The sequence below is a fragment of the Condylura cristata genome, unplaced genomic scaffold (genome assembly GCF_000260355.1).
Source record: "Condylura cristata isolate star-nosed mole 26May11 unplaced genomic scaffold, ConCri1.0 scaffold00007, whole genome shotgun sequence".
NCBI classification, from domain to species: Eukaryota; Metazoa; Chordata; class Mammalia; order Eulipotyphla; family Talpidae; genus Condylura; species Condylura cristata.
Genome location: NW_004567108.1, coordinates 34,449,908 through 34,473,422, shown reverse-complemented (window position 1 = coordinate 34,473,422; position 23,515 = coordinate 34,449,908).

Below are 23,515 nucleotides of genomic sequence, written 5' to 3'. Positions count from 1 at the left end.
ATACCCCAATTCTGTATGCACAAATAAATAAATCTAAAAAAAAAAAAACTAAAAAAACCCCTCTTCATTATTAAGAGAAAAAAAGAATCACTAGTATTATCAGTTATTGAACCACATTATAAAGTACCAATGAAATTAATAAGTATTTCTGAATTATGACATTGCAGGCTGAGTTCTGGTAAAATATGTGTTCTAGATATCTGGCCATACATAATCATATTAGCCACACAATAAATACCTGAATGTCCATGCTAAAAATATGTGGAAAATATAATGGGTAAAATGGGTATCCATTAGCAAATTTTAAAAGATTTATTTGAGTTTTAAAAACAGTTTATGATAAATGCTCTGGTGGTTTGATAGCAAAGTGACTTATCATTTAAGTAATGCTAAGCATCTACATTTGAGAATCCATAAGTCTGAGAGGCAGCTGTGTCTAATGTTTCTTTGGTTTACTTCCTCTTCCATTGGATAGTGGAGGTAGAATTAGATTTTCTTTGCAAGACAGATAGGTCCAAACCCTGAGGATCCATCTAGGCCTTGAAGAAAAGAACATGACTTTGTAGCTTAAGCTGACTGCCTGGCTCTGCTCATAAATTATGGAAGGCATAATTACTTTTTCCCATTCTGAACTCCCATAACTTCCCTCTTCCCAAATGCAACTTTGTACTTTAAACGCTGTACTTTGAAACTTCCCCACCCTCACATAGTTTCAAAGGAGTTAAATAATTTATATTTCTATTAAAACTTTCTGGATATTGTCAAAAATTCCATTGTACAAATAGCTTTTTTCTTACAATTAACAGGGTTCCACAAAAGCTTTTAAGTGGCATGTTCAAACTCATGTGTTACTAAGCAAGCAACTGAAAGCAGATGTTTAGATGCATACACACACAAACTATTCTCCTGGGGCTACTAAAATACTGCCATGTATTCAGCTGGGGTGAGAAAGGTAGTCTGTGTGCATATGAGTGTGCACACATACATGCATGCTGTTACATTAGAGATCTATTAGTGTGTCCTTGGGACCTGTGTGGTAGCTTGGTCTCTTGGGCATCGATTGCATACACCTTTATTGTAATAGAAATATGTAATTTCCCCCAACTTTAATTCTTTCCTATTAACATTAGAAAAGGGGGGTTTTAAATGGACATCATTGGCCCGCCCTGGTGGTGCAGCGGGTTAAAGCACAGCACTGAGAATCTAAAGCCACTTCCGCATCAGTTCGATTCCCGCCTGCCCCGGAGGTGACCACATGGTGTGGCAGACCTCTCCTGACCCGCCCATTGCTCCCCTCAGCAGTGTACTTGGTTGATCTGCCTGTTCTGTTCCCCACTCTGTCTCTGGTGAAGCCTCTCACCGCCCCTGAGCCTCCAGCCTGTACCCCAGTTCTGTATGTACAAATAAATAAATCTTTAAAAAAAAATTAAATGGACATCATTGATCAATTCTAACTAAACCATCTTTTGTGAAAGTTTCAGATGATATTGCTATAGCCCTTTACAGTTTGGTTTTTGCTTTGATCTTCACATGGAGACTCTAAGACTGGCAGAGTAACAATTATCACCCCTGTCTTTCAGATTAGGAAACTGAGGTCTGAAAGTTTAGAGAGGATGTTAGAAGTGTGCTGGTTATTTATTCCAAATAACTTCAAATATCTTCCTCAATGACAAAACATATGTCCTGGTTTCCCATAGTTATTTTGAGTTCTAAAGTATTATTTGAGAGAACCCAAAAGAAGCCGAGCCACTGGACATGTTCTCATATGACTAAACCCTTCTGCATCAAACACTATTCCAAAGAAGTTCTTTAGAATAATAAGAGGAATTTATATGAATCATTTATTATGTACTAGGGTCTGTATTAAATGCTTTATATGTTTTATCTCATTTAATCTTCATAATATCTGTAAGCAGAAGAAAACTGTTATTATTTCCACTTTACAAATGAGGCAAACAGACTTAGAGAGATTTAGTGACTTTTCCAGAATTACATGCACAAAACTATTGAATCCAATAATGGACACATCTCAATATGACTCCAGGTCTAGGACTCTTAAATAGTTCTTTATACAAAGTCAATTCTTTGAACCTGCCGATAAGACAAAACAAAGGTGTCTATAGATCTATTTACAATGATTGCCTTTGTCAAAAATATCAGCCTTACATTGCAAATACAAAATGGGACAGCCATTTTGAAAAAAGGTTGGCCAGTTCTTAAAAAGGTAAATAGGCACTTACATAAAATACAGCAAATCCTATGCCAGGGTATTTATCCAAGAAAAATGAAACACATGTCTGCACCAAGATCTGGATGGGAATATTCATAACAGTCTCACTGATAATAGCCTCAAACCGGAAACAGCCTGTGTCTACTGACTGGTAGATGGATAAACCATGGTATAACCATAGAGTGGAATACTAGTAAACAACAGAAAGGAAAAACTTATGGTAGGTACAGGGGTTGGGTGAATTTCAAAGCATTGTCCTAAGTTAAAAAGCCGAAAGTGAAAAGCTGCATTCTATTTACATGAAATTGAAGCAAATTTAAAACTACACTGAAGGAAAACAAATAACTACAGGGAGTTAGGACAGGCAGAATGAATTGACTAAAGGGGCGGGAGCTCAAGAAAACTACTGAAGTAATGGAGATATTCTGCATCTTGATTATTGCAGAGGTTTTATGAGTTTTTACACTCATCAAAATTCATCCAATGTTCAAAATCGTTTTATTGTGTATAAATTATACACAAAAATTTGAAGTCAATAATTTGACTTTCAAAAAATTAGCCTTTGCCCTGTTGTCTTCCACAACGATTTGATTATAAGTCGTTACCTGTTACAGCAAGATTGTCACACCACTTAATCACTCATAAAACACTATATTTTAACTTCCTTTGTCCTCTTGAAGAATACTATAACGCCCTTCATTTTTCCTTTTCTCAAATATTCTAACCCCCCCCTCCCCTGGTTACTAGACAATGCTGCAATTTGTGTCTAAAGGGCATCTGTGACAGAATTCACTCTTGCAGGGAGGAAAGTCAACTTTTGGGTGCTATTCAGGCCTTCAACTGATCAACTGACGCCCTCCCCCTCCCAGCCACACACTCATTGTGGAGGGCAATCTGCTTTATTCCAAGTCCACTCATTTGAAAGTTAATCTCATTCAAAAATACCCTCGCAGAACCATCCAGAGTAATGCTGGACAATGTAATGGGGCACTACAGCACAGTCAAGTTGACACATAAATCAACCATCACAATCTTTATTCAGTAGGTATCTCTTCCAACTTTTAAAAATAAGGTCTGTAATTTTAGGCAACAAACTTCTCAAAATAGTGCTTTACAAATTTGGGTGCTGAGGAGAATCTCTTGAAGAGGAAGATCCTTCCCCTGTAGATTCTGGACTTGAGGAGCCTGGAGACTCTATAAGTAACTCTCCAAGATCAGATTTTTTTGGAAACAGGAAAACCCTTTAATGTCATGGAATAAAGTTGTAAAAGGTTGTACTGTTTTACTAATCCCCTTCACCTCATTTCTCTCATAACTTTCTGGGATTGTATTCCATTTTTTTTTTTTCTCTCTCAGTCAGGTCATAGGTTTCAGATCTGGTAAAATTGCAATGTTCATAGCTATGGTAGGAATTCTGTCTCTTGTGACTCCAGACAGCTTCTCTTAGTATTTTGATAAGATCATTAGGGAATAAGAATACTGTCCTTCCACACGGGTGACTCGGTGATGGGAAACCTACAGGGATTACAATTGAAATGAAAAAAAAAAAAAGGGTACAAAGTGATGTGAAAATAAACTATTATATTATTTTAAAAAAGCAAAAAATAAAAAAGATGTAAAAATAAACTATTATATTTTAAAAATAGCAAAAATTAAAAAAAAATACTGTCCTTCTTGGCTTCATTCAGTGGTTCCATTTTTAATCTCAGGTCTAGAGGAGGTGGGTGGCAGAGACCACAGCCATCATGTCCAGTGTCACGTCTCTGCTGGTCAATGCCCTTCTCTTTTGGATCAGGATCAGATCAGCAAGGGGTTGCCGGAGGATGCTAACTGGAACAAGAGAGCTATGTGATGACCTGGAGCAGGCAGATAATGGTTCCATATTCCACTTGAAACAGCCAAATTGGGAGTAGAATTGACAGCAAGCCTGTCCTACAGGCAACTGTCATTCACAGCCAGCCATTTTTATTTGGAATCTGTATAGTGCTTTTGTCTTTTCTCTTTGCTTAGTCATCCCTAAGTACAGTAAAGGGATTAACAAACACAGCAACAGTCCATAGAGACAACCTGACCCACACCCCAGACAGGGGTAGTGATGAGGACATTAAGCCAGAGCTGCAAGACAGCAGCATCTGGGAACTCTCCTCCTTCTGGGAGATTCCAAATCTGTGTGTCCAGCTATAAACTCACAGCAGGGGGATTTGGGGCAAGCATCTGAGCACCCTGGAAGGAACCAAAGGAACTAGTGGTGTTGGAGGAGAGGCTAGTGGCCTTCTTCACGGCCATGTGTGCAGCAACCCTATCGCTCTGCCTTCCTTCTTCTCTTTCTGTTCCTTGTTATCAACTCTTTTTCTTTCTGTTTGCACATTAGAATGTGCTAACAATTTGAAATATTTTCCTGCAAATAAAATGCAGCTTTCAAATTTATCTGGAGATCAAGCTTTGAAACTCAAATAGAAAAAGTCACATCTCTGAATGGTTCTCCTTTAATAGTCCTGGACAGGGACAGTAGTCTTTCCATGGCCTTTTCTGTAGAAGATACAGGATCGTCACTAGACTGCCATCTGTAGAAGAATTCTTCCTTATTTTCTTCCTCCCTATTTCTCTGAACTGTGCCTGCCTTGTCTGAGGCTGTTTATGAGAGGTCACCCCAGAGTCAATCACTTTGACCTTGTTCAAAGGTCAAACAAAAAAACCTACTCTAACTTTCCTTTTCTTCTTTCTACTTCCTATCCTTGACTACAATCAACTCAGTACATATACTGCTGAATTAATAATATATTTTTAATTAATCTGTGTTAATAATATTGATTAATGATGACCTTTACTAATAAAAGAAATTTATCTATAAATTAAAATCTTGCACCTCCCTCATGGTGCAGGGGTTAAACACAGCACTATCAAGCTATCACCAGTTACTGCAACATGAGTTCAATCCCTGGCCAGGGAGCTAATCCAACTGGTACAGCAGACCTGTCCTGTCTCACCTGCTTCTCTATTCAGCAGTGTATTTCAGTAGATCTTGCCTGTTCTGCACCCCGCTCTGTCTCTGGTGAATCCTCTCAACTCCCAGCACCGCTGGCCTACACCCCAGTTCTTGTATACATACATAAATAAATCTTTCAACAAATTAAATGAAAATCTTGTAGAACTACTAACTCAAATTCTTGGACCTAGAGTCTTAAGTGGGATTCAAGGTGATTCTGCAGAAGAAAAACACATTAAGCATTCTGGTGGCAACAATGGAATTAAAAAATCCACTGAAGAAAGTTTTCAACAACATGAAAACTAAGTGAGGATGAGTTACTAACTGGATAACAGAGAGTAAATATCCAAGTGCAGACTCCTGTAATGTGTGATCGCTATTTGTTTCTTCTCATCTCTCTTGTGTCCTACTTCTCAATTTTTCTCATTCATCACACTCTGGCCTTAAATGCTCTTTCATATGCATTTGTTTTCAATTGGTTTTTATTTCCATCTGTTTATCAGCTGTTTATCTGACTTTTGAATGTCATGGGAATATGCACATCAAATTCCTTTCTAAAATATGAAGCTTTAGTAAGCTCAATTTCACAATAAGTGTCATGCTAATATTTTTGAGATATTTTATGGGCAAAGAAAAAGTTTACAAATTTATATGTATTTTGTTGCCCCAGTAAATGGACCATTAACTAGGACCCTCCCTTGAACAGAGCTATCCTTTGAAAGTTTTATAGGTATGAAATATATGTATTTATGAGATATTTGTGAAGAGCTTTAAATTTCCTTTGATAGGATGCTGTGTAAATTGTATAGTTGTAAATGTAGTGAAGGTGCTAACAAAAATTATATACAATTTGTATAAAGGATTGTGTACGCCAGAATACATTGAAAAGAAAATATATTTTGAAATCTGCTGTGCTATAAAGAGATAACATACATATCTTTTTTCTAAGTTGTTGAGTTTTTAGGTTAACCTTCTTAATGCGTAATAAGCTTTTAATAGATAAAAATTAGTTGATACATAGGTACATGCCTACATACATACATGCACGTATGTATGTATACACAAGCTCCCAAGAGATTACAATCAGGCAAATCTGAGCAATAACATAGTAAAACATATATCTACCTGCAATCAACAGATTGGACTATTTGGTAGGACTTACATAGATTTTGTTTGGTGTGTTTATAATTTGAAGCTGCTTTAGTAGCACACAACAAATTCTATTTAAGAACTCATTTATTTAGCACTAATAACCTCCATTTAGCTGGGTCTCTTTCTGAAGTAACTCCATTAGGAGTGGTATGATTTCAGACATTAATGGGCTTGATGTTCTCAGTATATTCAAGCCCAAAGGTGAGTTTAGGGAAGAGTCATATGTATATTTTGGGTATCAGCTCCCAACATACTGAAGAGATCCAGTATATGCCTCTCACGAGGGTGAACCATACAGATTGTATAAGTTTTTTTGTCTACACCTTCACTACATTCACAAACACAACATTTGCACAGCATCCTATCAAAAGTCCTACAGTGCTACAAGCATTCTCCTAAAGGAGAGTACATTTCTATCACCAACAATGTCAACCACAGTCTCAACCCTTCTGTAGAGTGGGAAGTAATGATGGTAGCAGGGGACTCTAAGCATTGTAGGATCAGTTGAATTAGTCCTTTTCATCTTGAGTGATTTTTTTGGCTCTTAGAAGAAGTGAAGAACATAATCTTGTACTTAAAAAATGTTATTTTGAGGCTCTCCCTGGTGGCACAACGGGTTAAAGCACCATATTATGAAGCTCTCCAAAGCCATTGCAGCATGAGTTCCATCCCCCACCATGGAGCTGACCCACATGGTGTGGCAGACCTCTCTTGACCCGCCCGCTGCTCCTCTCCCTCTCAGCAGTGTATTTCAGTAGATCTGCCTGTTGTGCTCCCCAGTCTGTCTGTGGTGAATCCTCTCACCTACCACACCTCTGGCCTGTACCCCAGTTTTGTAAGCATAAATAAAATAAATCTTTTAAAAATATATTATTTTGCTTTTAGTAAAAATATTATGTATGGACTCTAGGCAGCCAATCCTTAGCTGTTGAGTTTAAAAATCTGAGAATAGGGTCCTCCCTGGTGGCACAGCAGGTTAAAGCACAGCACTAAGAAGCTAAAGTCACTTCAGCATGAGTTTGATCCCCACCCTGGAGGTGACCCACATGGTGCAGCAGACCTCTCCTGACCCACCTGCTGCTTCCCTCAGCAGTGTACTTTGACAGTCAGCCTGTCCTGCTCCCCACTCTGTCTCTGGTGAAGACTCTTAGCATCCTTGCACCTCTGGCCTGTACCCCAGTTCTCTATGCATAAATAAATAAATCTTTAAAAAAAATCGGAGAATATATGATTTGTATTTCTGTAGGGAAGTTGTAACACAGTATCTACACCAAACTTAGGATATGAATAGCAAAACAAAGTGATGGCAGAGTACATTCTAAATAGCTAGGGAGAAGATAACAGCCAAAGTCTTGACTTACACGCACAATGCATAAAAAATACTGTTACACCCATTAAGGAAACATTAATTAAGGAAACGGCTTTATTAGGGAGTACCAGATGCTGAACTGCATTTTCCCCTGTATGTATCACAAGATTTCCCAGATGCTTAGGAGAACTGAAATAAACATGAAAGAAAATTACTATGGTCTTCCTTTAAGTCCACTGTAAATTCATGTCAAGAAATTTTGATTAAACATAGTATATTAAAAATATGCACATCTGTCTCTTCTGTAAAGACATATTAGGAAAATATAACCACAAAGTCCAAAAAAAGGAAACAACAGCCACTTAAAAATCTGAGAATATATGATTTGTATTTTGGAATAAACATTTTGGAAGAAGTGGCTGCAGGAGATGGCAGAATCGAGAAAACTGACATTTAGGTATGAACAAAATCTAAAATCTTGGGAAGTCTTGGGGATTCGAATGTTAGGTGTTAACTGTGAAAATGAAAACAGGACTAGTTTAAAGTTATATAAAGAGAATGTAATAACCCCATGTCTTACCTCTTCCCTCACTCAACAAGCAACGATTTCTACACTACTCTCTAGTTTGAAAATTAGATATTTATTTTCTGGAAAATGTGAAGTTCTGCCTTCTCGGCTATCAGCACCTCTTACATGTTAGGGGTGGATGGAAGACAAATGCCCTATAGAAAATAAGAAGACTGAATAAAAATCTGTGTATTAAATGAAAAGTCCCTCAACACTATTCCCTCCTGGCTTTCAGAATAATGGCAGTCAAAATTGTAGCACACAGAGAGGAAATTCCTTTACAAGAAATTTCAAAATTCCAAAGAAAAGTTCTATAAATCCTGACCCAGAGAACTCCAATTAAAAGAATAGTTTATCATTTGATCTCTCTGGAACAAAGCCTACCATTTAACAAATCCTATCTGTATACATTCCAAGGAACCCTATAATAGTTTACTTGTACATTTGATCAGACAACTAAAGATCACCAGATATTAAAGGAAAAACCTCCATGCTGGGAGAGGACAAAAACACAAGGGAAAAAAGAGAACTTGTAGGAAATCAAGATAATACGAGAACAAATTTGATTTTTCAAAAGTCTAATATCGTCAATAAATGATAGAAGATATTGTATACATGAAACAAGAACCAGATGTTATGAGGTAACAATTAGAGAATTAAAAATACTTTTTGGAAATTTAAGCCATGATTGGTGAAATTAAAAATTGAATGGAAAGATGGGAAGATAAAATGTCTTCCAGAAAGCTCATGAAAAAGACAGAATACAAGCAATAGAAGAGAAGAAAAATTTAAATTTAGAGTTAATTCAGAAAGTTCTATATTTAGTAGAACTTCAAGGCAGAGAGGACAAAATTGAGTGAAGAAAATGATTTAATAGAAAAATATTTTGCATATAATGAGATGATTGTCCAGATTGAACTTATCCATTGTATGCCCAACCTAATGAATAAAAAAAAAACTTACCAGGTTACACTGCAAATTACAGTGAAACTATAGTGGGAATAAAGATCTCAAAAGTTTCCAGAGAGAAAAATGTGTGTATGTGTGTGTGTGGAGCAGGGGGGAGTGAAAATATAAAAAAGTAAGAAACATTGATTTCAGATTTATCAATAGCAATATTAAGCAATAAGCAATGTGAGGCAATAAGCAATGCAGTCAAAAATGTAAGTCAGAGGGATATGGCATTCTATACCCAACCAAATAATCAAGTATGCAGGCAAAATAATGATATTTTGAGACTTTCTAGGTTTTAAAAACTTTATATTCTAAGTGCTCTTTCTAAGGAATTACTGTGATGTGCTGCACCAAAAATGAATAGGAAAACAAGAAAGAGGAAAATATGGAATTTAGAAAATAGGATCTGTATAGAGATGGAAAAGTGCTGCTCAGAGGCCCTTTAGGAAATGACTTAATTCCCAACTGAAATATGTATGGACAGCCTTTAATTGACAGCTCTTTGGGGACATGCCTTAGCCAAGATCACATCCTTCTTGGGGGTGACCTTTAGTCAACCACTGAGTGAGATGATGATGACCCAGCCATTTCTACCGTCTGGAGCTTCTCAGCAGCACACATTTACTCCCCATTGGGCTGGACTGGTATCAGGTTTACAACATAATCTGAGAACTCTTCTGTTCAATCTTGATCTTTTCTTTTCTTTCAGCATGTCCAAAGAGCAATCAGTCCAGATTAGAACAGAAAGCCTTCACTTTCCTCCAGGTTAAAAATATATCTAATCAGGGACCTCTCTGGTACCACAATGGGTTAGGACACAGCACTGCAAGTGAGCCGTGGTCACGTCAATGTGAGTTTGATCCCTGACCCTGGAGGTGACCCACATAGCTGGCAGACCTCTCCTGTCTCATCTGCTGCTCCCCTCAGTGGTGGACTTTGTTGATTTGCCTGTTCTGCTCCCAGCTCTGTCTCTGGTGAATCCTCTCACTGCCCCTGCACCTCTGGGTTGTACCCCAGTTCTGTATGTATGTGTGTTTCGTGTACACACATACATACATAAATATGTACACACATATACATACATATATACACATTTGTATATATGTATACATATATATATATATATATATATATAATAGATTTTATTATGTGGAAAATTGTTTTTGAGGAATTTTCCAGATCTATGGGACAGTCTAGAAAGACTCAGGAGCATATATATATATATATATATGGCTAGGAAGAAGAAAGGTAAATAGTGATAAAACAAAAGTTTTTTTTTTTTTAAAGATTTATTTATTTATTCGTACAGAACGAGGGTACAGGCCAGAGATGTGGAGGGTGAGAGGATTCACCAGGGACAGAATGGGGAGCAGAACAGGCAGATCGATGAAGCACACTGCTGAGGGGAGCAGCAGACGGGTCAGGAGAGGTCTGCCACGCCATGTGGTCACCTCCGGGGCAGGTGGGGATCGAACTCATGCGGAAGTGGCTTTAGATTCTCAGTGCTGTGCTTTAACCCGCTGCGCCACCAGGGAGGGCCAAAACAAAAGTTTTAAAAGAGAAGAAATACAATCAGATATACTATATGGGTGAAAATATAAATATAAGATAAAACAAGTATAAGATATAAAAACTGTAAATATATAAAAATGAAATATCAACTTAATTTTTAAAGTTGTGATACTGTACTAGGGAAAGAATGTTAGCAAAAGAGCATTAAATCCTTATTCTACCATAGTTAGAAAGTCAGTGGGTAGGGACCTCCCTGGTGGCACAAGGGATTAAAGCACAGCATTGAGAAGTCGTCCACAGCCACCGCAGTGCCAGTCCCAGCCAGGGTACAAATACTTGCCTCTGGAAAACAGGACTGAAGTAGAAGGAGGAAGCATGCTGTTTCACTTCGTGAGGTGTACGATACAATTTGACTTTAAGCACAGAGATAAAACTGTACATTAATTTGCAAACTCATGGGGCGGAACTGCAAACTCATCAATAGGCTTTGGTTCTGCTGCAGGAATATCAGGAGCATAAAGGTTGGGCCATGTTTCAACCAAATGTGACCCCCTCCTTGGCCCCCTCCCTAGAGTGGTGTGCAGGGTGGCAGGGTCCTCTCATCTAAGAGTTTGTGATTCTGTAAACTGTAAGTCAAGAAACCCTGATTGGTAAGTCCTTTTCTTTCGACTCTACCCCCATCTTCATTAATGTTGAATACCCTGTTCTGTTCAGGGGTTATGATGGATTCTGGCTGTAACTTACTTATTGGAAGAAAAAGAAAATAAAAGAATTATTATTAACCAGCTGCCTAGAGAATATTCAAATATAGCAAAAGGAGAGGAATGCACAAAATTCAGGGGACTCCTTATCAGAAATATTTTTAACCTGTTGCCCACTGTGCTATGGTAAAGGGCAGTGATATGGACTTGAGCAGAGACTTAAAAGCAGGCCTCAGAGGAGGAAGATTCCATCATGTCAGGGTAAGGAAGAAACCTTGTGCTTGTTCCTCATACTAATGAAAGATTGTCATCGAAAGATTAGGGAGATGCTTGCTCAAGAGAAGGCATGAAGGAGCCTGGTAATGGTTACATAAACAGAGACAGAAAGTGAGAAATGAGTGCGAGCATCTTAAATGACAGCTCTTAGAAGAAATACACTGCACAGGAGGTGGGGCCCATGGAGATGATGTCCAGCAGTGACTGCTTAAATATGAAGCTTGTCATATTCTGAAGGGTGTCTTCGGGAAAGTCAAAGAAGAGAACAGATGTTTTGTGCAGAGTTTGGGAAAGAAAGGTATAACAGCAATCACAGATTTTCACTATTTTTTTCCTTTTGAAAGTTTTTTGTTTTTTTTTTTTAAAGATTTATTTACTTATTCATACAGAATTGGGGTACAGGCCAGAGATGGGGAGGGTGAGAGACAGAGCAGGGAGCAGAACAGGCTGACCGACGAAGTACACTGCTGAGGGGAGCAGCGGGCGGGTCAGGAGAGGTCTGCCACGCCATGTGGTCACCTCCGGGGGAGGCAGGCAGGAATCGAACTCATGCGGAAGTGGTTTAAGCTTTTTAGTGCTGTGCTTTAACCCGCTGCACCACTAGGGAGGGCCCCCTTTTGAAAGTTTTAAATTTATCTTCATTGAGTTTTATGTATTTAATAAAAGGTTCACAGGAAGTTGCAAACATAGAAAGGAAGGGCCCCCGTGTACCCTTGAACCAGTCCCTGCCCCCCTCCACACACACACCAGTCAAATCCAGACATTGTACTTAAATAAAGCACATTAGAACCATGGAAGTGGCATCTGTACAATGTATGCATGGTTTTAGTTCACTTTATCATAGAGTCCTGAAACCATCACCAAGATGAAGATCACCAGGCAATGTGCTCACTGCAAAGATCTTCCTCATGCCATCTCTTCACTGTCACCCTCCCTCTCATATCCCGAATATGTCCTCTTCTCTCCCTTCTTCCAGCACTATGTTCTCTGTCTCTATACTTTTGTCATTTAAGAATGTAATATAAATAGACCCATATAATATATGACCTTTTATGATTGATTTTTTTTAACTTGGCATAACATCTTTGAAATTCATCCAAGTTTTTGCCTGTATCAATAACTAAACACAATCGCTTGTTTAATCATTCACCTACATTCATATTATTTCCAGCTTTTGGCTATTGCAAATAGTTGCTGGAACATTGTGTCCAGGTTGTGTTTGCACATAAATTTTCATCTATCTGGGATAAGTTCCCAGGCGTACAATTTCTAGGTTGTATATTAAGAATACGTTGAGCTTTTTGATAGGGTGTTGCATTATTTTCCAGGGAGGCTGATTCATTTTACATTCCCATCCGCAATGTATGAAAGATCCAGTATCTTCACATCCTGGCCAGCAGTTATTGTTTTATTTCATTTTTGAAGGTCAAGAACTTCCTGCTACTTTCCCTTTTAAATAAAAACAAGTCAATATTATATAAGTGTGTGTGTGACCTATTTAAGTTCAAAGCATAATAAGACAAACATCTGTTTACATACCACACAATTAAAAACTTGAGCATTACCAAACCCAGTTTTATCAAACCCAATTCCACCTCCCCCACCAAGAGGGTAATCTTGTTCCTGAAATTATAATCCAATTCTCAGGTGTGAGAAAAATTGATTAACAATACTTACCTATTTCTATGGCAGAAATAATCCCTCCCCCATGACTGAATTCAAGCTATGAACCTGAAGTAACTGAGCACAGAGCTAGGAAGATAATGTGCAAGACCAGCCCTCACAAGCCTGGATAGCCTGCTCCAGCACCCCTGCCCTGAACTCAGTATCCATCATCTCAGGGAGGATACACCTAGTGGTAGGCTGAACAGTGGGCCCTTCCCTCAAGACAGCTGTATCCTTGGAACCTAGAGGTTCCCTTATACCGCAAAGACTTTGCAAATGTAATTAAATTAAGGATCTTGAAAGGGGAAGATCTCACATAAGGAGGAAATTATTTTGGATCATCTGGGTGGCCCTAAGCACAATCACAAATGTCCTTATAAAAAGGAGGCAGAGCGAGCTATGACTGCAGAAAAGCAGAAAGCAATGCAACCGTGGAGGCAAACATGGAGTGATAGGGCCAAGGAATTGTTGGCAGCCACAGGAACCTGGAAGAAGCAAAGGACAAATTCTTCCCTAGGGCCTCTGGAGGAAGCACAGTTCTGCTGACACCTTGATTTTAGCCCAGTGAAACTGATTACAGACTTCTGGTCCCAGAATGTGAGAGAATGATAATCTATTATGTTAAGCCAGCAAGTTTTTAGTAATTGTTACCATAGCTTCAGGAAACGAATACACATATACACTGTTTTACACATATGTACTACTAAATTACTGATCTAATCAGTTTAATTTAACTATAAAATTGCTACATTTTATATGTAGATTCTGGGAATTACTGTCTTCCCTCTATAGTGTTTCTTCCCACCTTATTACATAACTGTAAGTCTTTTGTGTTTACTGCTAGGTATTATGTTATTTAGGATTTTGGCAAGTATCCTTTATCGGGTCAAATGTTTGTTCCCCCATGAGATGAATTTAAAGTCACAATGTCACATTTCCTAATTTCTTTCTCTTCAAATATTGGGCAAGTTACAATAATAAGTCGAAATGAATGCTATTGGTTAATGGATTCTAGATACTTCATCAAGAGTAAAAACCAGTCAGTCACCTCTCCAACAAGGGAGCTGGGAAAGTGACTGTGGTGTGGGGCAGGGTCCTTCCTTATCTGCATAAAGATGTGCCCAACCATGGGGGGAGGGGCTGACTGCTCTGATCCTCATACCTGCTGCTACCCCATGCACACCCGACTAGTGAGAATCAGCTGTGCTGGTGAAGGAAGAGGCAGATGTGGCTAGAAGACTGAGGGACACAGAGACTCACCATGTGAAAATGACCCAGTAGCTGGAAATCAAGCATAAAGGAACCGCGGCCCTCCCTAGTGGTGCAGCGGGTTAAAGCACAGCACTGGGAAGCTAAAGCCACTTCCGCATGAGTTCGATTCCCACCTGCCCTGGAGGTGACCACATGGCACAGCAGACCTCTCCTGGCCCGCCGGCTGCTCCTCTCAGCAGTGTGTTTCATTGATCTGACTTTTCTGCTCCCCACTCTGTCTCTGGAAAATTCTGTCACTGTTCCTGCACCTCTGGCCTGTACCCCAGTTCTGTATGCATAAATAAATAAATCTTAAAAAAAAACTTTAAAAAAAAATAAAAGAACCACATAAAGATTTCTGACTTCAGTTGGAAAAGGTCCCCTGGTTCCCCTGAATATTCAGGAGGATAGAAGGCATGGATGAATCTGAATCCAAAAATGACTAAGTCTGGGATGAAATGGGTGAGTGTTAGAGAGACATTTTTTTCTTTCTCCCTTCAAAGGTTTACCCTGTAGAGTCTTGCATAATTGACAGGTGAGTCAGCTCACTATCTGTGAATCACCCTTGCAGTCACCTATGCACATCTTTACTCCTTCACCACACCTATGAACTTTCTTCAGCTGCCATTAAAATTACCCCTATTTTGAGAACCACAGACTATTGATGATTTCAGGGAGATGTGGAAGGTAGGTCTACTTTGCACTAAATTGAAAAAATGTATTTTATAAATTTATTTCTTCTCAGGTTTTCACCTAAGAATTGCTTAGTAATTCCAATGTAATGTTCGCATTTCTGAGAAAAGTGGGTACATTTCTTATCTTGATAATTCCATTTACCTTGAAAAATCCCCATAGTTTTCCCATTGAGTCCCTAAGCATTTCATGTGGAACAATAGCTCCTTACTTCTCCAGAAGCAGAACCACTGACAAGATGGTTTTAGTGCAGGGACACTCAGCCTGGCAGGATTGAGGGGTGCTAGCAGCAAGCACCTTAGACATCTCCTGGGCAAAACGTCCGTGTGGTTGTCTTCATATGCCATCTTTGTTCATCCATTGGGGAAGGAAACTGGCTGAGCTCGTCAATCATGTATGTTTATGTATTTTCCATACATATTTTATATACTTCTTACACATTTCCATTTCAGGTGGCTAGCATCTCCTCTCTCAACCTGAGGACTTACATTTTTTCCTTTACTCTTATTTACTTTTGACCACCAAGGGCATTCCTGAAACAGGATAAAACTCTTGATGAAGAAAGGAGAAAGGACAAGGTAGCTTCACTATCCACATTGTTCATGGCACTTAGCATTTAGGGAACACCTAGAATAGTCTATGTGCTCCCTATTAATGTGTTTTTAGAAGACTTTCTCTCCAGTATCAGGTGAAGAATTCCACCTAGCCAGGGCATGTCAAGACTATATTCAGGGTTTCCTGATTATCTGTCAAAGTTCTCTTTCTATTATATCAGATTCTATTTTGTTAGACTTGAAATTGAAGACGCATCGCCTTCAGTGGTTTAATAGAACATTCAACAGGTCACTCCTAGCTTTTGTTGTCATGAATAGACAGATGGTAGTCTGGAGATCTTTGCCAACAGCTGTCAGCAGTTTTTATTTCCATAATCATAGACTGAAACAATAAACTCACTTGCAAGGCAACGTCTAATGCCTTTAGTAGCAATACTCCGATAGCCAAAAACTCCCAAAATTTCTATATCTATTCGAAATCAATGGTACTCTTCACAGACCAAGGGCAACACCAAATCATCCAAAATCAATAGAGAAGAGTGATAGACAGGGAAATAGGACTGGGTAGCAAAAAGGATAAAGAAATAACAAAGCCAAAGGTTATGGAGTAATTGCTTTCTAATTTGTCTTTATAAAAAAGAAAAAAGAGTCAAATGAAGAATTGGCAAGTCACAGAGTGAAAATGTCAGAAACACTTTATACTCCAAAGCTTTGCCACACACTGTCTTGCACAATGTTAGAGGAAGTGAGGTTGAAATTGAGAATATTTTCACAAGTCTGAGCCAGCCAGAAGGCAAGGGGAAAATACTCTTAAATTTAGGAAAATTATAGCCCTGCTATTTGACATTAGTTGGAGAAAAATGTCAAACCTCAGAACTTATTCGGAGAATTTAAACAAGAGAAGTACTTGAAGCCTGTGTTTGGTCCAGAAGAAGGTGGATCCCTCCAGGCCTTGGAACACTACTGGTAGAGGCCTTTGGGGAAGTCGCTGCCAAAGGGGGGTAGGTGGAAGGTTCACATTGCTGGTAAGCTGCCTTCAAATGTGCACAGAGAGCAAGGGATAGACAGCCCGGGGCCTGGGATGAGTATGTGAGTGAGGCTGGGTTTCCCTCTTTTAATTATGGGTTCAGCATCACAAACTGAAATCAAACTTACTCATTTGAAAAGAGTTGAGGTCACAAGTCTTAGCTGATAGTAAAACATCATCAAAATATAAGCAAAACTGCGGGGCATGGACACTTAATCACAATGTTTAAAGAGACAAATTTGAAGGTCCACAAACAAGCACAAATACAAACAGAAATTTAGTGAGAGGTATTGCTATTTCACATCATCATCATCAAAAAAAAAAAAAAAAGTGTAATCTGATGATGATACCGGGGAGCAGAGTCCAGCAAGATAAAGGATGAGTGAAGACACCAGACTTTGTCTTCTGTTAACAACAAATTATTTATAATAAAGACAACAATAGATGCAACTGAATGACCAATGTATGCCTAGAGATGATGAATCAGAGAGAGTAGGAAAAACAAAAACTTTATTGTGTTTGGAACAATAACAGGACAGGGGTCTCTAAGAAAGGAAGGCAGCTGTGACTGGGAGCCCCCCAGTTACTATTGACTACAGGACTCACCCTGCATTGGGGACCTTAGAGCCCGAGGATTGCCCTGGAGAAGGGCAAGGTAGAGGGAAGCAGACACTGAGATAAAATTCCAGAGTAGATCAACTCTGCAAAGGCAGCTGCTAGATTGGTAGATTGCAACTAGGCAGCCAGAGAATGAAACACCCCTCACCCCTAGGTGGGGGAACTTGAGTGACTGCAGATGTAGAGTGTGCATAAAGGGGCCTTCACTTGAGTTTTGGCTCTGGGATGGGAGTAGTTAGAGCCAAAACTGGTGGGGAAGGCTACATTAGCGCACCTGCCTCCATACAGACCAGGCTTCCTCCATAGCTTGCAACTGTGTTAAAGGAAATACCTGCCTCACTTCCACTCGGGACCAAAGCTGAGATGACAACTATATATGCTACACCGTGCCATTAGTCAGATTTCAAAAGACCCTAGCCACAGGTGCAAGGGGCTCCAGTCCAGAATCTATAGTTGAAAGGCAATGAAACAAATACCAGGCATGATTCTATTCCAACCATAGTCCCCTCCCAGTGCTACAACCATTATTCTGCAGTCCTTTGGGGAAGGTACATGCAAACCTGGAGAAACATGCCCCCTCATCGCCTGTAATCAGAACTGGGACTGTAGCCTGCCTGCATGATGATCAATCTGCTCCCGCCAAGAAAACTACCATGGGCAGAACCCACAAAGCAGAGGCCGATCATAGCTACCTTGAGCTGCTTCAGGATCTTGCACTAAGAACTGGCCTATCTATACACACATTATTTTTCACCTTCAAGTTTTCTCACTTAAAACCTACCTTAGAGAGCACTCCATAGCAGTGTATCTAGAGCTGCCATATTCTTTTACTACCTACATTAAACAAAAGAAGATGACCCCACCCCACAACTGCCACACACACAGCACCCTCAGCAACTTAAGAGGCTGGAACTCTTGCTAGTTGTCAGCAGCGAGCTCCTGGTAACCTAGTGACCTGCTGCCCTAGCTCCTCTCTTCTAGCTCCTGATCTGGCAATCTGAACAGGTACAGTGACACTGATCTACAAAGCAAGGTAACCAAGGATCCTGCATAGGCAACTTTGGGTTAGATCCTATAAAAAAAAAAAAGAACCAGAACTGGCTAATCATCCAAATAAAGTCAAAATAAATTTTAGATAACTGAAAGCTGTAAAGAAGCTTATAATTACAAGAAGAAATCTATGGATTTTAATTTTTTTTATAATCTAGCAACCTAGATTATAGTATAGTATAAAGTATACACACACACACACACACACACACACACATATGGTTTGAAACCATAAATGAGAAGATTGATAAACTTGACTACGAGAAAAGAAATATGCATGGTAACTCTTATATACAAACACAGTAAAACAAAACACTATAAACTGGAGGACAATTTTAGTTCCAACTATAGGCAAAATATAAAATCCTTTTATAAAATTCCTGTAAATTATTAAGAAAAAGACCATCCTTGCTCATATTTGTAATACAAGAAAGGCAAACTTAAGCTATGATAAAACACTATTTCCACTGGTTATCTGGCAAACAGAAAATCTGGGAGGGCCTCTGGAAAAACAGGCATTCTTCTCTTGTGGGTGGTTGATTGCTAGCGTAAATTTGTTCAACTTTCTGGAAGGTAGTTTAGAAAACACCATGCAAATTGCAATGGCAAAAACCCGTAGGTCCAGAAATTCCCCTTTCAGGAATTTAATGTACAGAAATTTTTACACATAAACAAAGTAAAGTATGTGCAAAGATGTTCTTTAAACCATTATATATAACAGGAAAAAACTGAAAATCTAAATGTCAACAGAGGGATGGTTAAATAAGTTTTACTATATTCAGTGAACAGGTGTTTAATGTAGGTAGTAAAAGAATATGGCAGCTCTAGATACACTGCTATGGAGTGCTCTCTAAGGTAGGTTTTAAGTGAGAAAACTTGAAGGTGAAAAATAATGTGTGTATAGATAGGCTGTGTATCCTTGTAATTTTGTAGTTTTTTTTTTCTAAGAGCACAATAGGATGGACATGTCCTCTTCACTGCATAACCTTTTTTACCAAGAACATGAATTACCTATTCCAAAATATATAAAGTAACTTAAAAATCAAACTGAATGCACTGAATGATTTAAGATTTGAAGGTCATGACCATTCATGGGAAAAGCCAAGGTTGAGAGTTGAATTTTTTCAGTTAGTTTATACATGTGAGGATCTACAACCAAGTCAAATACTTTTTGTTTCTATGCAGAACATGACAATATAATTTGCTAGTTGGACTAGAAGGGTAAATAGGTGAAAGAGATTTTCTGTGTTAATGAAGAGACAGTATGTTGCAAATGTTAAGAGAATTAGTCTTTGGAAGCCTGCCGACCTGGGTTGGAATCCTGGTTCTGCCACTTATGATGACAGTTATACAAATCTGTTCATGGTTTGAAAGAAAACTATCTACATTCACACTGCCACTTAGCTGTGTTCCTGAGAGACTCTCACTCCTTTGCTGTAAAGTGGGGATAACAGAATCTGTGTCACAGGGGAGTTGGGGTGATAAAGGGACATAATCCACATAAAAATCTTAGTCCTATGCCTGGGTCATAGTATGTACTTCAAAAACAATGATTTTCTTCTTCCCTTTTTATCTTTTTAGTATTACAATTAAGAGCAACAAATAATCACTAGTGTTACAGTTATTGAGACATTATGAAGTCACAACTAAATCAGTGTGATATTGGCACAAGTTCAGAAACACACAGAACAATAGAGTCAGCTAACTTACAAAGATATCCAAGAATTTTTAATAGTTTAATGGATGCCACAGTGGTCCCACAAATTAATGGAGCCTGGAAGTGTTAGGATTAAAACTGGGAACACGGCTATCCATGTGGCCATAAATCAATTCAGATTCTCACCTAAAGTACAATGTTTCATATTAATTAGAATTCAATGCTATTTTAAAAGTTTTTATTTTGAAACAATTATAGACCCACAGAAAATTGCAAGAAATAGAATCCTGTTTGTCCTTCACCTGGTTTCATATATGAATAGCATCTTCCAGGAAGATTATCTTTTGCAAAACTAGGAAACTGACCATGAAAAGTTACTTTTAACCTAGACTGCAGACTATACTTACTTTCCACCATCTTTTAACCTGCATTTGTGTGAGTGTGTATAGTTTTCTTTCATTCCATGAACAGATTTGTGTAACTACCATCAGAAACAGAACTGTTCTGTCACCCAAAAGAACTCCTTCATGTACCTTCTCCATGTTCCCCCTCATCTACATCCATTCCATTCCCCCATTCCATTCCCCGTGCTCTTCAAGAATTTCTACTCCCTTTCCCTGCCATTCCTGCCCCCTAACAAACCACCAACCTTTCTCTACTTTGTTTTTGATTTCAAAATGTAACATATAGGGAACACAGTGTGACATATCTTAAAATTATCCTGTTTTTGCTGAGAACAATACCCTTGAAATCCATCTTGTTGCACGCATCAATAGTTTATTACCTTTTATAGTAAAGTAGTATTTATTCTATTGTAAGGACATACCTCGTATATTGTATTACAAACTAAAATATATTCACCTACTCAAACTTATATAATAGTTTGTCAGCTATTCACCAACTGAATGACATTTGGGCTGGTTTCAGTATTTTGCTACTATAAACAAAGCTGTTATGAACTAGTGACATGAGCAGAATATGAAATAGGATGGGAGAGTCCCAACTGATATAGGAGCCCTTTCTCATGATTTGAACACTAGGGAAAGAACAAGTAGAACTGATCCCAATATCCTTCTGGAAGTTTGGGTCAAACAATGGCCATAGAAAATGAGTTGGAAATGGTGGAGGTGCCTCAGCATCATGTTGATGAGGGGTCAGAAAGCTCAGCTATGGGAATGTTAGAACAGATTTATTGTGCAAAACCATAGGAGCTACCTATATACTATCTTCCTCAGGAAGGTGGAAAGAATATTCCCCCCTCTAAAACAAAAAGGTACAGGTGAAGGGGGCACTGACTCTTGGAGAAGTTTAATGATGGCTGTTCTTGATAGAGATCAGAGGTCATAGTAGGAGATGCCATCATGGATATAGACTCCCTTGTCAAAGGGAACAGTTCTGAAAAGAGAGATTACATGGAGGCAGCTGCCCATCACAGCAAAGTAGGGAAGGACAGCCTTAATAATAAGCCTTGGCCCTCCCTGGTGGCACAGCGGGTTAAGACACTGCACTGAGAAGCTAAAGCCACTTCCGCATGAGTTCGATTCCTGCCTGCCTCGGAGGTGACCACATGGTGTGGCAGACCTCTCCTGACCCACCCACTGCTCCCCTCAGCAGTGTACTTCGTCGATCTGCCTGTTCTGCTCTCCACTCTGTCTCTGGTGAAGCCGCTTGCCGTCCCTGAGCCTCTGGCCTATGCCCCAGTTCTGTATGTACAAATAAATACATCTTTAAAAAATAATAATAAGCCTTAAGACAGGGAAGCAACCAGGTGCTTTGGCCAACAGAAAGGACCTATGTGATGGCCAACACGTCATCATGTTACAACCTACCAACATGATACGTGATAGCCTGCTAGGATATCATTTGATTTGTCAAGAATCATGAATGGCCTGAGATTTTGCCCTAATGGAAAGCTAACAAATTAGCCTGCCATAGTTCCATGGACACTAAGGCACGAGGAAAGCATTTTATTTCTCACAGTACCACAAACAGTATGAGCTATTGCCCATACTGGTGTCCTTTGCCCCCTCCTCCACCCCGTGTTCCATAGGGGAATGCTGACAGACACAGCTGGGTGTTGCACGTATAGTGACTCTGAGTCACAACCAAGAAACCCCTGAGTTGGGAAACTGAGTATTTTGAAAGGGGCAAAGACCAATCTCTTGGACTTTGACTTTGGAAGGAGACGTCTGCTCTCCACTCTCTAGTCTAGTCTAAGCCACTATCTGCACCTTCCAAGGCTATTTGCTAGACAAATATACTTGGCAATAGAATTCGATATAAACTGAAGCTAAAGCCTCTGATTATAAGACATGAAAACTCAGGAGAGATCCTTGGAGGATGATCTCCTGATACTTGCCTGAAGGAACAAAAATAAAGAAAAAGAACTTTGTGAGAAACACCTTTTGTTATAAAATTCTAACAAAGAGACTTCTGTAGATCATTCATGGGAACAAAGATTTGACTTTGTCGACTGTAGCCCACTGCTATCTTGCAGTTGATGTCACAGAAGTTTACCTTCTCTGAGGAAGGTGATGTTTGCAATGCTCCCTGTAACTCCCATCCTTTGCTGTGCCACTCCAGACAGTTCCTCTCTCTGAAGAGGCAATCTGTTTGCCTACTCCTTGAAACTTGTCTTGGCGTATGTGATTTGCTCTGGCTAATGGGATGTTAGCAGCATCTCACAGAGAACTGATTCTACTTTCTCTCATGCTCCCCCATGCCAAGAGAACAAGCAGAGGCTAGCTCACTGGAGGATGAGAGTTATGCAGAGCTGAGATGAGTCATCTTGATCTTCCATTCAACAGCCAGTCAACTCCTAGATATATAAGACACACCAGCAGAGCTGCAGGGCTGACCACATCAGTCACCTCCCCCCCCCCAAAAAAAAATAAGAACATGGTTACTATTGTATGTAACTGTGGTATTGTGGTTATTTATCATGCATGATTATCGTGATAAGTAAGTGATACTGCCAGCTGGACACACAAAGATGAAAATGGCTTTTTAACAGGAAGACATGATTACCTTACAGAACCTGCTACTCTACTCTTTTCTACATGTGCACATGTGCTACCTCTATAGAAGGAAGAGCACTGGACTAAACAGTAACAGCAACAAAAACATATACTCTAGCTGGATGTTTGCTTGTAGTTTCCAGTAGAGAAACAGCAATAAGCCAAAGCTAGCCTTCAAATTCCTGTCAGGGCCTCCCTCGAGCCCTCTGACAAAGCTCAAGAACTCTGCACTGTCTAGAGTGCAGCCAGGCTCTGCCCTGTGCATAAACAGGAAATCTTAAGGTTCCAGGAGGCA